The 16,738-nt window shown below is 41.5% G+C and overlaps 1 protein-coding gene across 2 annotated transcripts in view; it reads right to left on the bottom strand.

Annotated features, from left to right (window-relative positions):
• Window positions 1–15,683, bottom strand: part of LOC105082144 (F-box/LRR-repeat protein 21) — a 33,788-nt gene extending 18,105 nt beyond the window's left edge. Inside the window, exon 1 of one of the 2 annotated variants that reach the window (XM_010971649.3) lies at window positions 15,546–15,683. The gene's annotated coding sequence lies outside the window, so the exon portion shown is untranslated. Of the gene's footprint in view, window positions 1–4,507; window positions 4,539–15,545 lie in introns of those variants that run through there. The other variant, XM_074360714.1, reaches the window with a different exon arrangement.
• Between the last annotated feature and the right edge of the window lie 1,055 nt (window positions 15,684–16,738).

The raw sequence follows: 16,738 nt of genomic DNA, 5'->3' as shown, positions 1-16,738 counted from the left end.
AGTGATTTTTAAAATGCCACAGCATAGCAGGAGAGTGGCTGCAAACACTCCAACCAAGGACCTAAACAGAAACAGGACAGCTATTTTTTGCCAAGTTACTAAGGAGACACCAACAAAAAACGGGCTTGCAACTACCAGAAGAATTGTCAATTAACAATGATGGTAACCAGTCTAGGACAGAGACTAGTGTAAAACAACAACCTGTGAGTCACAACAGTCATCTGGGCAACATAGCCAGGTGCTCATGACAATAATGACAATCATTAACACTCACATCACCGCTGAACACATACACCTACTGCAAGGGTGCCTAGATGGCGGTATTAATTAAAGTATTACAAAAGCAGAAATTCAAACAGAGCACAGCATGTCTGGTTTTTACATTATTCTGTGTGGGCTCAATCTGTTGAGTAAAATTAAGAAGCTCAATATTTAGAGGGAGAGTTACATCTTTAAGTCTTTCACATGTGTATTCTTATTTGAGCCTTACAAAAATGGGATGAGGTATGCAAAACACATCCAATAAAAATCTAAGTGAAATCACCTTCCAGGCCACATGCATACCTAGCACTAGGTGTGGCGTGGACTCTAAGGTGGGGTTTGAGGAAGAGTCTAGTCTTTAGAGAACGCAAAAAGCCCTGGGTTTAGGAAGAACAATTTTCCTCCAGGAGCGGGGAGTAGATCTCATGTGTGAGAGTTGGAGCTATTTTCCTCCCATGATGATGGTTCACAGCACGTGTATTCAGCTGGGATGAATCTACTAAAAGAGTTATTTTATATCCCAAATCCTTGCAGAGTATTTTTGCCCTTATGTTTAATAAAAGAGGTTTTCTCTCAGAGAAAATTTTGTCACTCATTTTTCTTTATCAATATTGATCACACCTTCTTATCTTTCGGGAACTTTTCAAATCTTTGAAAGGAAATCATGACACCATCCACTACTGAACAAAGTGTGTTTCATTAAGAGCAAACTGCTGGTGAGTCATACCCTGAAAGTGAGTTGTTCTTTTTGAGCAGGATAATTACATGGGTGCTTCAGAAGAGAACCCAATCAAACTCTTATTGTATTGATGTATTTCCCTTTGGAACAGAGTTTTCATTTTCAGTCCAGAAAAAAATAACTAATATTAAGCTTGTAGACTGCCATATATAGGTGGACTTTAACAAGTGATACTGAAGATATACAACTACTTCATTGACCCCTGAGTGTAATTTAGTTGCATTTCCTTGAATTACCTAGAATATCACACTAATAAACCATAGTATTTCTTACACAACATTCATGACAACCCTAGCACTTTTCCTAAATGGTCTCAGTATATAGTTGTAATATTATCCATAAAAGATAATAGATATGAGGAAAAGGTCCTTTTCACAAACTCAAGATTCTCCTATATTACTAGAAATTGTGGGAAAAAATTTACTTTCAAATAGCCTAAATTTATTTTACATTTTTATTTTTGCTAATATTCCATAGAAATACGTTGAGTACTGTAATGACTTTACTATTGAATTCTGCAGAAAAAAAGTCCCAAATAGTTTTAAAATCAGATGCTTCAAATTTTAAACTGGTGTGCAGCTTCTTGTAAAGTAGAGGAAATGATGGAAGGCATCACCTTTATCTGATTGAAAGGCATCACATTATCCTATTTTTTCAGCTTTGGTTTGTTCTACTCTCAGCCCAAATCACAGACATTCTTCTAGATATAGGACCATAATATGTAATGATTTTTTAAGTACACTATTTATTTAATTACATCCTATTCCATGGCAAAAGACTCTGGATGCCATCTTAGGTTCTTCCTCCCTGATTGCTCTGCTCTAGCCACTCTTCTCCTGGTTGGTTCCCCCCTCCACCCAGTACTGCAGTCTCCTCAACCTCTCCACAGTAACATGACCGGGCTCAGATGGAGGGGCAATTCTCTCTATCTCTGCTGATTCTCCTGGTGATGTCAACTCTTCTCGAGGCTTTAGGCTCAATCTATATGTTACTGTCTCCCAAATCTAGATCTCTAGTCCTCAACTCTCTCTTAGATTCCAGACTTTTATATCCAATTCCCTATTTGACTTCTCTTGAATTTCCAATAGTCATCTCTAATTTATGTCCCAAGGGACTTTTATTTCTTCTTCTTCTCCTCCTCCTCCTTCTTCTTCAAAACCTGGTTCTCCTGCCGTTTTCCTATCTCAGTAAATAGCAATACCACGTTTTCACTTTCACCAACCCCAAACTTTGGAATTCTCTATTTTCTTTCACATTTTACCTACAATCTATCAGCAAGTCTTCTCAGCTCTCCCTTCAAAGCATGTCCAGAATCTGAATACTTCTCAGCAACCCAACTACCACAGTCCGGGTCCAAGCCACTATCATCTCACCTGGCATGTGCAGTGGCCTTCTGACTGCCTCCCTGCCTCTGCTCTTGCTCTTAGGTGTATTCTTAATGCGGTGACCAGAGTAGTCCTGTGAGAATGTCAGCCCATGTCACTCCCCTACTTGAAACCCTCCAATGGTGTCCTTCCACTCAGAGTAAAAGACAGTCCTTCTAAGGCCCTAAGAAGCCTCCATGCCATCTGTTCTGTGCCAGCCCATCTCTTTGACTTCATCTTCTACTACCACCTCCATCCATCCCTCACTCTCCTCCCTGTTCTTCAAACCCTCCGAGTACACTCCTGGCTTCAGGCCTTTGTTATGCACTTTCCCCTCTACCTAGGATGCTCTTTCCATAGATATCTGCAGGGTTTACTCCCTTTTCTCCTTCAGGGTGTTACTCAAATGACACCTGCTTTATTTTCTCCTTAGTACTAACCACTGTATAATATACTACATGTTTTGCTTATCTATTGCTCCCACTGGAATGTAAGCTCTAGGCAAGGCAGAATTTTTGTCTATTTTATTTACTACTGTATCCTCACTACTTAGAATAGTGCCTGGCACCCAGTAAATACTCAGTGCATAATTGTAGAGTGAACGAGTAAATGATGTCTTGTCATCTCACAAAATTGCCCCAGTAGACAGAAGATGGATGGATGGATGGATGGATGGATGGACAGAGCAAGCCTATACATAGATAGGCTGGTATAATCTGTCACTACCACTCCCCAACCCCTACTCCAGGAAAAGCAGCACAAGCACCAATATAGAATTACAGACAGAACTTCCCATTTTAGGCTAAGGACAGCATATAATCATGTTACATTTCATATTTCTTAGAAATTAAGTATTAAATAATACCTTTCATTTGAACATCTTAAAATATGTTTTAAAAAAAGAGGACCATAATTACAGGTACTTGTGCATCATTTTGAACATTAGGTAGTGGTAGGAGGCTTAATGGATTCAAGATCTCACTGGCTTGTGACACCTTTGTATTGGAAAAGAAAATGCAAGAAGAATCCAAGCAGCAGTTTGACATTTACAATATGTCACTTAAGACTTAGAAAGACTATTGTTGTCTTGCTTATTAGCATAAGAAAAAAGTGAAATGACTTGTAGACTATCAACAGAGTGCTGTGGTGACCTTGGGCCAGTCAGTTACCTCAGTTAACTTCACTTGCTTCTTCCTATCTGCTCAACACATCACAGTTGAACAGACTGCGCAGAGCAGGCTCCCAGAAGGAAGTGGGTTTCACTCTTGGCACTTTTTTTTCTTAACCAAAAGTGTTTTCCTGAGGTCAAAGTGTGAGTACCACATATGCTTTGTGTTGACCATACTTACAATCTAAAGACAAGTGTTCTTTGTGAGACTGAGCCCCTACTGAGTTGCCAAATCCTGAGAATGTGGCTTTGGTGTCCTAGTCTCCTGATGGCAAGCCCCTAGCACCCCAAACCCCTTTTCTAATGCCCAGGACCCTCACTCTTCTTTCTTTCAAAACTAGCACACAGGAAAGCTTCTGATTACAGCTTAAACAAGCTGCCTCTTCTAAGATTGTTACAGGTCCTTTTGGAGAGATCAAAGGCAGAAGCAAAATGAAGTGCCAGTGCTGAAGTTTCAGGAGTCAACAAGCCAGGCTTCTGTGTTTAGGGAGCAGGACTCTGACTGCCTACACCCTGGAGACAGCACCGAGAAGGCCAAATACTCACAACCCCAGCACCCCAAGCATCTCCAGCACCTCACTGCTCTACTCATTAAAATAAACTCTGCCCCAGGGGTCAAAAGTCTGAAAGAAACTCCAACAGGCCTTATCATATACACACAGACTTTTGGAGGAACTTAGGAGTCATTTAGTCTAACCCTCTCATTTTATAGGTGAGGAAATTGAGGTTTCTGCTGTCCTGTGAGCCTCTCAGTGCACATTCCACATCTTACTTTTGTCTGTGCTTGGAAATGACAGACTGCATTTCTTGCAAAAGAATAATTCAGCGTAGTCATTCTACATATCCTCTTAGTCAAAAGCTGTGATATCTGATTGAGCTTGTCAACCAGGATGCTCTAAAAATGCTCATGTTCTAGGAATACAAATCATATAAACTTACAAGGAGATTTTCAAGTTGGACCTGAGAGGAACTAACCTGTCATCTGCTTCCAAATTGGAGGATCTCAAGCACCAAGTGGTAAATCAGTGTTACCTGTTTGAGGGGAAAAAAAAAAAAAAAAAAAAAAGCAAAGGTGTGGGGAGGTGTGAGTTTTAGCGCAGATTTCGTCATAATCTAGCCATTTAACTTTGGGCAAGCACCTCATCTTTTGGGGAGATAAAAACCCTCCTAGTAAGTAACCAAACTTACTATCATCCGCTAGGACTTGGCAGAGAGATGAGCAAAGCAAATGGGCCATAACTTTACTTTAAAGGTGAAATGCTCTCCGGTTCTGTGTCTCATCGATCAGAGGCTTGGAGAAAGAGATGTCTGGGAAGGCTGAGAGCACATTTCTGCTACCCCAAGACTTTCTAGCTCTTTTCTGTGGCCAGAAAATGAACACTAGGATGGAAACCAAGAACCTTCCTTCCCCCAAACCAATTTCAGTGGTAGACACATGATCCATACTTGGACAATGATAGTACCTACTGCCTTAGCAGCAGAAATAGGGCCAAAGGATAGCCATGTGACCAAAGCAGATCCATGCTCAGATTTCCTCAGATTGGTATACAGATCTTGGGAAACAGTAGTCCTTTTCTCTAGAGTTTATAACCAGGGTGATGCAAGCATGAATTACAGTGGCTGTTTCCTTTGGGCACACAGAGGAAGCCCATCTAAAGGAACAGCAATGAGCCCAGCACAGAGATAAGCAGAGCAAAAGAAGAGACAGTGTTCCACTGATGTTGTCTAATTCCTGGATCCAGCCATGCCTGAAGATGCTTGACTTGAAAAATTCTCTTTTCTGCCTGAACTAGCTTTAGCTGGATTTCTGTCACTTTTGATCAAAAGAATCCTGAGTAATAAATCCTCTAATTTTTCATATGAGGAAAGTGAGGCTCACATGGAAGGAATGATTGACTCAAGGTTACACAGCACATTGGGGACAAAATCTGGACCTGAAATCAGATCTACTGATTTCCATTCCAATGCATTTTCTACTGCACTCTGCTTCATATACTCTATCTTGCAAATTATTCAACATTTTTTGAATGATAGTACAGGTCTTTTTCCATACCATACGGCATCATGGCAAAATCCACTTACTTAAGCAAAAGATGGAGGACGGACAATTTATCAAAGATTCTATGATATGAGAAGAGAGCTTAGACTAACTGATTTCTGTCTAGGTTAGTCCAAATAAAAAATTCAACCATGTCAGGGTCAAAGGTATAAACCATATACTTGATTTTTTTTCTTTTTTCTTTTTCTTTATTTTTTTCTTTATTTTTTCTTTTTCTTTTTTTTCTTTTTCTTTTTCTTTCTTTTTTGCCAGTGGAACATCTACTGTATTCCAGGCACAGAACAGGGTCCTTTATAAATGTTTTCATGTGCAGCTGACTCATACTGGGCTTCATGCATAGTTGAAACTCAACAGACATAGGAAGGAAGGAAGGCAATACAGGAGAGAAAGAGGAAAGAAGAAGAAAAGTAGAGTGGGTTTTAAGTAAAAATTGTTTTTTCTACTGCTCAACAGAGCATATATTTAATTAGTATCTTATAGTAATCGCAACACATGTCCATGAAACCTAGTCTGCTGTGCAACTACAGCTTTTCCTAAATTAAACAGAAGAAACTGTGAGAAAAGAAACCTCAAGTCGGAGCCTCAGACCACAAGCCTATCTTAGGAGGACTGAACATTAGGAGCAAATGAAGTAGCAGAAGATGATGACTCCCGATAATTGTCCTAATTGTAGTAGTTCCGCGAAGTGTTATGACACGGCTCAGTCACAATCAGTAATACTCATTTACAAGGGCTGTGGAGTAAACTGTGTGAAAGTGGGCAGTTCTGGGATTTAATAACACAATGAATAATGCTTTAGAAAACCTGAATGCTTGATGACGAATAGATGTTAAGATTATTTTGTTTGAATTATTGTTTAGTATAAGTTATAAGTTATATCATTCTTTGTGATCAGACTTTTAAAACCACAAACAGGATGCAGACAATTGGAAAAAAAAAAGTTTCAGAGTCAGAAAATAAGACGGTCATCAGGAGGATGTGCGTTGCCTGGCTTTGTAAAAGTACCCAGCCACATTCAAACTTGCTCTTTTCTAGTTTTAATTCAGTAATGAAAGACAACACGCTGAAAGATTCCTTAGTAACATAATCACACAACTGAAGGGCATCTTTTACCATGTTATATAATTTAGACATAAAAAGGAAGAGGGGGAGAGATTTCACTATCAACCTCATCAAATTAGCAAAACAGAGTATACTATGTGAATTACTTGTTAAATAAGTTTTTCTTTAGGTAAGAAATCCTCAGCCTAACTCTTAGGGTAATCTAGACATCAATAGTTTCCATCAATGGTTTTATATTCCAGGCAGAGTACATTATAATCACTATTTTTGAACTTAAGAAATATTGGTAAAATTTTACTTAAGAATGACTTTTATTAAGATTCACTGATGGCTCTGATGTCAACCTGCCATGCTATTTACTACTGAAAAGTTTATAACATGAGTGCGTGGTTCACTGTCTGGCAAATTGCTCACTGGTTTCCTGTGTTTATTCTTCCATCTGTATGCATTTAAGGCTTGGCTTTGCCAGTCAGCAGTTTGCAGTCTTTTTATGAGACACCTACAACAGCACCACATGCAATCTTCATCATTCATTCTTTAATTCAAACGTCCATTCAAAAAATATATGCCATTCACTGTTTGAGACTCTGAAAAGAGAAGTGGACCAGATAAAAATGGTCCCTGCTTTTGGAGCTTTTATTCTTGAGAGAGGAGACCAATGAATATGTGAAAAAGAAGATTTTAGAGGTTGGTAAATGCTACGGAGAAAAGAAAATAGGTAATATGATAGAGAGTGTGGGAGGAAGACAGTATGAATAGGGGCATTTAGAAAAATCCTTACTGAGAAGGAGACATCTGAGCTCAAACCTGGATGACTAGAAGGAGCCAGCCTGCATTTTCCAGTCTGAGGGAATAGCAGGAGCACAAAGAACAGACTGGCATCCTACAGAAGAAACAAGTCAGCGTGACTGTGAGCATGCATGATGAGGCTGGAGAGGTGAGCAGAGGGTCCCAGCATGTAGGGCACCATGGGCCGCAGGGGCAGGGGCAGGGGGATCAGAAACTCTGTGCCAAGGGTTTGGAGAACACCAAGGGTCTTCAAGCAGGGCAGTGATATCCGATTCATATTTTTAAAAGATCACTCTGACTGCCAGTGGGTGATGGACCATAGGGTAAAGCTTAGGAGTGAGGAGGGCTGCTGGTTCTGTTTTTGTCATTTGGATTCTATGCAGGGGAAGCAGGCAGAGCAGGTGAGCAGGGTTGTAATCCAGTTTTTGCACCACTCACCAAGCCCTGCATCCAGCATGGGGCTACATTGACCTGTAGAAAGGGGTATCTTTTTCTACCACACATAATGCTCCATATAGGTAGGAAGCAGTCCCACTAATGAGAACGGGGGGAAGATACTGTTATAGTCTTTGCAAGGATAACAGTTAAGGTGGAGAAAGACAAGTGGGTTTTGCATATGTCTGAAGGAAGAGCTGGCAGGACTTACTGATGGATTAGATGTGAGGGGTGAGGGGATAGGAGAAATCAATGGTGATTCTTAAACCCATGGGGCCTGGTGCTGTCACTGACTGAGGTAGAGAAAACTGGGAGTAAACCAGGTGTTTCTTTGTGTATTTGTTGGTCTTTTAGGAGAGGGGTCCAGAATTCAGTCTGGGCTAGGATTAGTCTAATATACATGTTAGATGTCTTTTAACAGTCAGATTTATGAGTTAAGGAAATTTTTGGTTCCATTAAGTGTAACTCAACGATGCAAAGAAATCACAGCCTCTTCTCAGATCTCCTTCATGATTCCTGACCCATGAGGGGATGGGGGCAGGTGGAGGAAGGGAACTAGAGTTAACCTAGTCTGGGATTCTTCAACTGAGGGAAGAATTTAAATAGATTCAATCTCTCAGATTTCCACCTCATCACTCCTCTCTTCCTCAAGATGGTAGGAGCCCACGGTGCACTCCCAGCAGTACCTGGAAGGAGTCTTTGTACCTTTTGGTCCCTCTCCCTCGTCTGGACTCTACCGCAGTGCACCCTGTTTGCATTTCCCTGGTCACTGCTTGCCCCATTGGTGTACCCTGCTGAAGCTGGTAGCCAGTGGCTTTGTGAGAGCTTGGTGAAGGCTCTGGGACTCCCTGGATGACTCAGCCTCTTTGTCAGCTGGCCCTATACACCCCCTGCCACATGTTCCGCCCAGCTCCTGGCCTGAATGCACATCATAGCCCTATGGACGTTTACTAGCTCTCTACTCAGCTGTGGTCCATGGACACTTTGGAAACACATGGGAATTTCTGAGTCCCATCCTCACTACGTGGGAACTGAGGGTAGCTTTAGAGAGCTACCATCCAGCACCATCTCTGCCTGACCATGCCACACCACTGATTTCACTCTGATATGTTTGTCCACCATCTGTACCCCACCACCCAGACTGGCGTAAGGGTCAGAAGAGTGATGTTTTCTCAGCCTCCAAAGTAAACTGGACAAAAACTCACAGCATTGCACTTAAGAGCTATAACACACCTCCCCCTGCCTGGGCAGAAGTTCGGAGAGGGAAGATTAGCACTCATGTATCTGCCTCTTTTGCCCCACCTTCTTTCCCCTACAATCCCTTGGTACCAGAAGAGGCGGGCTTCCAACTTTCATTCATCCTGGTCCATTCTTCTCCTGCTCTGGGGCAGCAAGCATCACAGCCTAGCAAGCAGAGATGGGGAGGGGGCAAGAGAATCTTCTCTTCATATATAGAATTCGACTGTATTGAAGGATATAAAAATTCTTTCCAGTCACCTTGCTACACCTTGATGGCTGAGGGATTACGGGAAATGGTATATGACTATTCACAGGGAAACAAAATCTGGACCTTTTTAAATATGGTACACTTATAACACAAGTTTGTAGCTCACTGCAGCTGTCAGTGCTGGAGATACAACTGAGAGTGACCAGCATGTGGGTGGTGTAAAGCCAGGACTAAAGGAGAGCATCTAAGTCATGGCACAGAAGAGCCAAGAGCCCAGAACTGAGTGCTGGAGTGTGGAGAGGCTAGAGAGAGGGCCAGGAGCCAGCAAAGGACACTGAGAGGTAGTGCATGAGACAGGAAGAAAGTCAGGAACTGTGCTGTCCCCGGGATCACGAGAGGAGCAAGCTTCCAGAAAAAGGGGGTATTCGCCTGAATCAAACATTCCCAGGAGGACAAGCCTATAAAAGGAGCCTACCCACACTCTGATCCTGACCCTGATCCTAACCAAGACCCCCAACTCTTCCTTAGAAGGATAATGAGGACGAGGTAGAATGAATGATACAATACCTTATCTAAAAGGGCCATCAGTAACACTACTTCATAAAATCATGTAACCATTTTTAATTAAGAGGATACTCTGCTCAGCAAAGGCTGCACTCTTTGAGCCAAACTGAAACCCCACTGGGATGACTGAAGTGATGAACACTGGCCATGGGGATCCCCTGCTGTTACTGAGAACTTTTAGAGGCATTCTGCAGGATCCTCCAGTCTGCCTCTGACGCAGCATCATGAGCAGCAAAGTGGCTGTTTCCTTCTTTGCTTTGCTTATCTTTTTTCCTGAAACTAACGCGGAAACACATTACTCTTTCCTTCTTTTAGGCAGACACTAACGCACATGGTTTTGTGGGCTTGGTGTCCCAGGCATTCTGGAGACAACAGAAATATAACCAGAAATGATGCCTTTTTTTCCACCAAAAGGAGCAGTGAAATAAGCCCTTGGGATGCTCAGGGTGTCATGTCCTGCTGCCTCTTCCCACCATTGCTCTGAGGCATGGTGCCTGCCACCCTGATCTTGACTTTCACTCACACACGATTGTGACTGTGGCCATGTAGAACTTTTATTCATTTCCTCTATTCCATTTTTACCTATTTAATCAAATTAACACTATCTAGACTATGGAAAGAACAACAGAAACAGTGTTGAGTCTGAATTATCTATTCACTTTAATGGTCAACCTGAGAGGCAGAATGAGATAACACAAAGAGCATGGGTTGACTCCTAGCTCTGCCTCTCACTAGCTGAGTGACCCTGGAGGTCTACGTAGTCCAGTGGGCTGGGGAATGTGTGGTGAGAAACCTGCCCTCTAAGTTGGGCTGGGTTCCTGTGACCTGTCATTAGCCATGGAGGAGCAGGGCTTGCCATGATTATGAGGAGACTCAGTAAGGAACCAAGGAGACAGTCATTTTGATGCATTCCATCCAAGGCAGCAGGATGGAGAGGTGGAAACGGAGACAGAATCCAACAGTTTGCATTGGGGGCCAACTAGATAGAGTTAACAGACTTGAGAGGGTGCGTAGGAAGTGAATTCTACTACAGTCCTAAGGTGCTGATACACAGAGCCCTGTCCCCTTTGAGACAGAGGCTGCAGCTGGATGAGTCAGCCAATCCTGGGGTGGGGAGGGAGCTGCTCAGGGTACTGGGATGCTCAGACATTGGAAAGTAACCTCACTTCTCTATACGCCAATTTCTTCATTCAAAAATTCTGGGTAGTAATGCCTTCCTCAAAGAACTGGTTTAAAGTGAGATAATATATATAGAAAATCTAACTTAAGAGCTGGCTTATAGAAAGTGCTAAAAGAATGATTATTGAGCAACAACTGACTGAACACTTTCACCTAAAGCTCCTTCCATAATTTCAAACTCAAATTCATGGTATCCAGGACTAAGGCAGTGTCTTAAGCCCACTTGTCTTACATGTGTTCTTTCCCAACATCCTACAGAAAAAATCCAACCATACCAGATGAAAAATTATGTATCCCAACTGGAGATGGGAGTAGGGTCTCATCCTTACATGTGGTAGGTCAACTTCTAAGATGGCCCCAATGATCCTGTCTCCCGTTATTTATGTTCTCGTATAAACTTTTACCCTTGAGTGGGAGCTGGACCTAGTGATGGGGTGTCTTTTCTGTAATTAGGTTGTAAAAGATTGTGCTTTCATTTTGCTAGCTCTCTATTGGCCACTTGGGTGAAGCCAGCTGCTATACTGGAGAGACCCAAGGAACAAGAACTGAGAGCAGCCTCAAGCAAGAGGTGAACAAAAATCTTCAGTACAACAACCCCTGAGGAACTGAATCCTGCCCAAACCATGTCGGCTTCAAGGCAGATCCTTCCCACAACCGAGTCTTTGGATGGGACCACACAAGCCTTTGCTGACACTTGATTGTAACCTTGTGAGAGACCTGGAAGTAGAAGACCCAGCTAAGCCATGCCTGGATTCCTGACAGACAGAAACTGTGAGAGAATAAATGTGTTGTTTTAAGCTGCTAACTTTTGGAGCAATTTGTCACACATCAGTAAATAATTAGTACACCAACCTTGTCATCTGATGAGGTTTCAGTTTGGAATGGCACAGGGAGGAGCAGAGTGAGGGGAGGGCTGATCAGCTACCACACCATGAAAGGAAGTTCCCCTGGGGGTAACTGAAGGGATCGCCATTCATGAAACCCCGTCCGGGAGCTAGAGACAGAGCAGGCTACAGAAAAAGCAGTGAGCAGAGATGAAATTCAACTTTTTTTGAGTATTCTACCTAAAGTACCTATGGCAGGTGCTAGAGAACAAGGGGAGTGAAGTCCAGTCACCTCGCTTATAATCTGCATCCTTGAGGCTGCAGAGGGCAGGGCTTGTATTCAGAAAAGACTCTGTGAGGTCAGTGATGAGCAAGATGCCACCTAGAGAGAGACTCTGCCAGCTGATGTCCAACTTCCAAGACAAGGAGACTTTGCTCTTGAGCTAAGGTGAAACCCCACCCAAGCAGCTCTCAGCCCTGCTTACAGTACCATCCCTGTCCTGGACAAACTATTCAATCTCTAAACTGCTAAAGAAAAAAGTATACATCTGTTTGTCTTCTGTTTTTGTTAAGGACAGAAAAATTACATTGGCTTACAAAGTCTCTGCTGGGACCCATCTCAGCTACCAATCCTGATTATCTTTCTGAAAAGCCATCCATATGCATCAACAGAGCAAAAAATTACCAGATAAATAAAAATGCTCAGTGGTTTAAATGGAACATTCAGAGCAAATCATCCTGAGTGTAAAAGCACTTAATAACAGAGTTCTTCTCCCTCATGTTTCCTGTGTATATGTTTTTTTTTATAATTCTTATTCTCACAGAAGGCTGTTAGGGAAAGGAAACAATATGCAACAATTCTTAAAAATAGAAAATATAATTGCACACCTGGAAAAAAGCCCAGTAGCACTGAGCACATCTAGCTTCCATCTTACTTTCTAATTCCACTTCCCAGTAAAAGGAATCAGTACTCTTTGGAGAAATGGCTGATCCTAAGACTGGGGAAGCAAATAGACAAGATGAGCCTGGAAAATCTTATAGAACCAGAAAGTAATACAGCACTCAAAATACAAAAACAAAAAAAGGCCACATTGATGGGGTCAAAAGGGACACAGAAGACAATTAAAACAGCTCCCAAGTGGCCAAAGCTGGAAGAATTTGAGCAACAAAATAAATAAAGCAGTATTGGATTATAACCCAAAGTGTAAAGTAAATATTCATGAGTCATACTGAGATACATAAATAAGGAGACAAACCTCCCATGCAGAAGAATCCAAATAACTTATGTAGATACTCAGCTTCAAGGAAATGGAACATACCTCCCCACTCCTTAAGAGTGGGCAATGTATGGTGACTCCCTTCCAAACAGCACAGTATGGAAAGAGGGAAAAAGAGTAATCCTACAGTAAGAAACCTGACAAACGCTACCTCAGCCAGATGGTCAAGTCACCATCAACAGGGCTAAGTCACACTGATGCATGTATCATGGATACAATGTGATGAAAATAACATTTTACTTCCGTGGTCTTCCTCCCAAAACACACAACCCCAGTGTAATCATGAGAAAAACATAAGACAAATCTCAGTTTGAGGGACATTCTACAAAATACCTGACAAGTACTCCTCGAAACTGTCAAGGTCATCAAAAACAAGAAAAGTGAGGACTGTCATAGCCAAAAAGAGCCTAAAGAGACATGACTAAACATAATGAGGTGTCCTGGATGAGATTCTGGAACAGAAAGAGGAGATTAAGTGAAAACTAAGAAAATCTGAATAAGGTATAGACTTTCGTTAATAATAATGTATCAATGCTCGTTCATCAGTTGTAACAAATGTACCATGTGTAACAAATGTAAGATGTTAATAGTTGGGGAAATTAGATGTGGGGTATATGAGAACTTCCTGTGCTATATTCATGATTGTTTTGTAAATCTTAAATTGTTCTAAAATAAATACTTTATTAACGATCAACAAAGATGGAAAGAAACAGGTAAAGTATGGGGGAAAGTAGCCTGAACCAAAAAACTGATTTAGGGTCTCGCAGTAGGTGTCAGATTTTGGAGAAAGAGAAATTGGATGGTTGCATCCAAGGTAGAAGAAATTTAATAGCAATTAAAGTTTTGGTGGAATTTTTAATCATTTTTTACAAAAATGGTGCAAGACGGACTTCATGAGCTTATTACATACTTTTTGGAGTGCACATTGAAAACTTTAAATTAAAATGTCCAATGGTGGGGGAAATAAAAGCCCTCAATAGACACAGTTAAACAACAGACTGGATTCTGGAGATAAATGAATTGGGACTTAAAGGACCCAATCCAAAAGTTCCTCCAGAAATCAGAAGCAAAAACAATGATAAGAAATTTAAGGGAAAAACAAAAGCATGAAGGAAAAAAAAAAGGTTAGGACATTTCAACATATGTACAATAGGAATTTTAAGAGAAGAAAAAACAAAGGTTAGAGATTAAAAAAAATAGAAAAGATTTTAACTGGAAGAAAGATTATGATCTTACGATCAAACGAGCTATGTGCTAGTCAGGAATAAGAAAAAATACCCACATTAGACAAATTCTGGTGAAATTTCTGAGTTTCAAGGATGAAGATCATGCAGATAGGAAGAAACAAAAAGGTTTCATACAGAGGAAAAACAATAGAAACTTCATCAAGGAAGAAACTGAAACTGAAATGACAGATCATTAAGAAATTAATGAGAATGAGCAAACTACATACCAAAATCTATGCAAGGCTCCACAGAATGTGTTCAAAAGAGTGGTTTCTTATCTAGTAATGTGATCCTGGACAAGTTACTTAACTTCATAAAGCTTTAATGCTCCATCTTTAAATAATAATGTCAACTACTTCCAGGATGCAAATTATGTGCCAGACACTGTCCTAGGGGCTTTTATGTGTATGATTTTATTTATCGCCTATAACGTGGATAATATGATTATTCCATTTTACAGATGAGGAAATAGAAGCACAAGGTCACAAAGGTATAAACGGCAGCAACTGTAGCTCGAGTCTGCACTCACAGCCACTCTGCTCTAAAGACTTCTTAAGAGGCCTTATGGGATGTTACAAGTGTTCATGGAGACAAGGCAAATAAAACATGTAGCATTATGCCTGCCATACAGTGTACTCAATAATTGGAGCTACTGTTTGTTTAAAAAAATAAAGCAAACATATGACTCAAGGAGCTAGAAGACAAACAATAAAATAAATTGAGTAAGGAGAAGGAATTAATAAAGGCAATAATTACTAACCTAAATTTAGCATTTTTGCTAAATTAGAACGGTAAGAAAAATCATTCACTGTATTGATAAATAGAAGTGCAACTTGACTGAAAATAATCAAATACACAAATTTCTTCTACGTTTTATCAAAGAGAAAATGTGGGTAAAACGAACAATAACACTACTTTGTTAGCACAAATCTGGGATAAATTTCTAGGAAAATGTACATTAAAAAGATCAAGATGTAAAAAACCTAAGAGAGCACTAAAAAGATAAAAAACAGAAAATGCCAAAGCATTAACCTCCAAAAGTCATCAGATTCAGATTTTATGGACAAGTTCTATGAGAATATTATTAGGTAAATATTCTTTTTTTTTTTTTTTTTTTCTTAAAGAAGTGGTTTATTTTCTGTCAGCCTTACCTGCATTTTCTGTTGAAGAGTCCATGACAGAACAGCTTAAGGAAACTCGTCGGACGTCCCTACCCCTGGCCTGCAGGGCCGGCCTCTGAGGCGGGCTGGCTCAGTCTTGAGGTGAGAACCGCTGACTAGGGCAGAGGACACCTGCCTGCAGCCCAGTCAGACTGAGGAGCCGTAAGGTCGTTAAGTTCTGCAGCTGGAGCAGTCCGTTCACCCTGAAGCTCCTCCTTGGTCACAGCCTTTCAGCGGCGGCCTGCTCGTCTCCTCCGTGTCTTCAGCGTCTGCGTATAAGGAGAGCTCACGCCGGGGCTCATGGGAGATGGAGCTGCGCAGGCGCAGAACTTCCCCGGCCAGCATCCCCTATATCAGACCCACAGAGGGAGCCCCGTGGCTGCTATGCAGGATGGTCTTGTTCACAGGTGCAGAGGAAATCTGTGCTACACAGAACAATGGGAGGTGAGTTAACATAAGATGACTCTGTGAGAGGCGGGTAGCTGGCCTTAGGGTCAGTAACCACCGGTAGTCACGGTTCCCAGAAGGCTGCCTGGATCTGGTCGCTGAAGTTTCCAGGAGCGGAGCAGCCAGCAATAGCACTGGCCCCAGTGGCTGCAGCAACCTTCAGCACAGCACACTGGCTGGTATTCCTGGAGGATATGACATGACAGCAGCTGGATATGCAAAGGCAACAATGGCATGAGCTGCTAGCTGAAGCTTCTCCCGGGAGATGGTGGATGCTTTTCATTGTGTGAACATACTGTTCCACTTGAAGGTCAAGGCTGGTGTCACTAAGTGAGTTTCCACTGCAAGGGATTTGAGGACATCCCCCTCCTTCATTTCAGGACACCAAGAGCTCCAGACATTGTAAAAGTTTCCCTTAAAATCACGACAGGAACCCAGAACAATGCCTTCGGCCTCTCTCTCTGGGTAGCATGGAAAGGATAGCAGAAATTCTAACTGCTGTGTCCTAGGCACTTTTGTCACTGGGTTTGTGAAAATAGGAAAAAATCCCCTGCTTTCCATAAAGGAGTGAGGGAACACCGAAAATGTTCATACTAATTAAACTCCTCCAAAGTATAGAGAAAGGTGGAAGGCTTCTTAGCTCACTTTATGAGGATAACATAACCCCGACCAAAACCTGAAAAAGAAAGCCACAAAAAGGGAAAATTAAGAATGAAATCACTATGGATGTAGATCAT

Source organism: Camelus bactrianus, chromosome 3 (assembly GCF_048773025.1).
Source record: "Camelus bactrianus isolate YW-2024 breed Bactrian camel chromosome 3, ASM4877302v1, whole genome shotgun sequence".
NCBI classification, from domain to species: domain Eukaryota; kingdom Metazoa; phylum Chordata; class Mammalia; order Artiodactyla; family Camelidae; genus Camelus; species Camelus bactrianus.
Note: the sequence above shows the minus strand (reverse complement) of the source record. Positions and strands in the feature narration are given on the sequence as shown.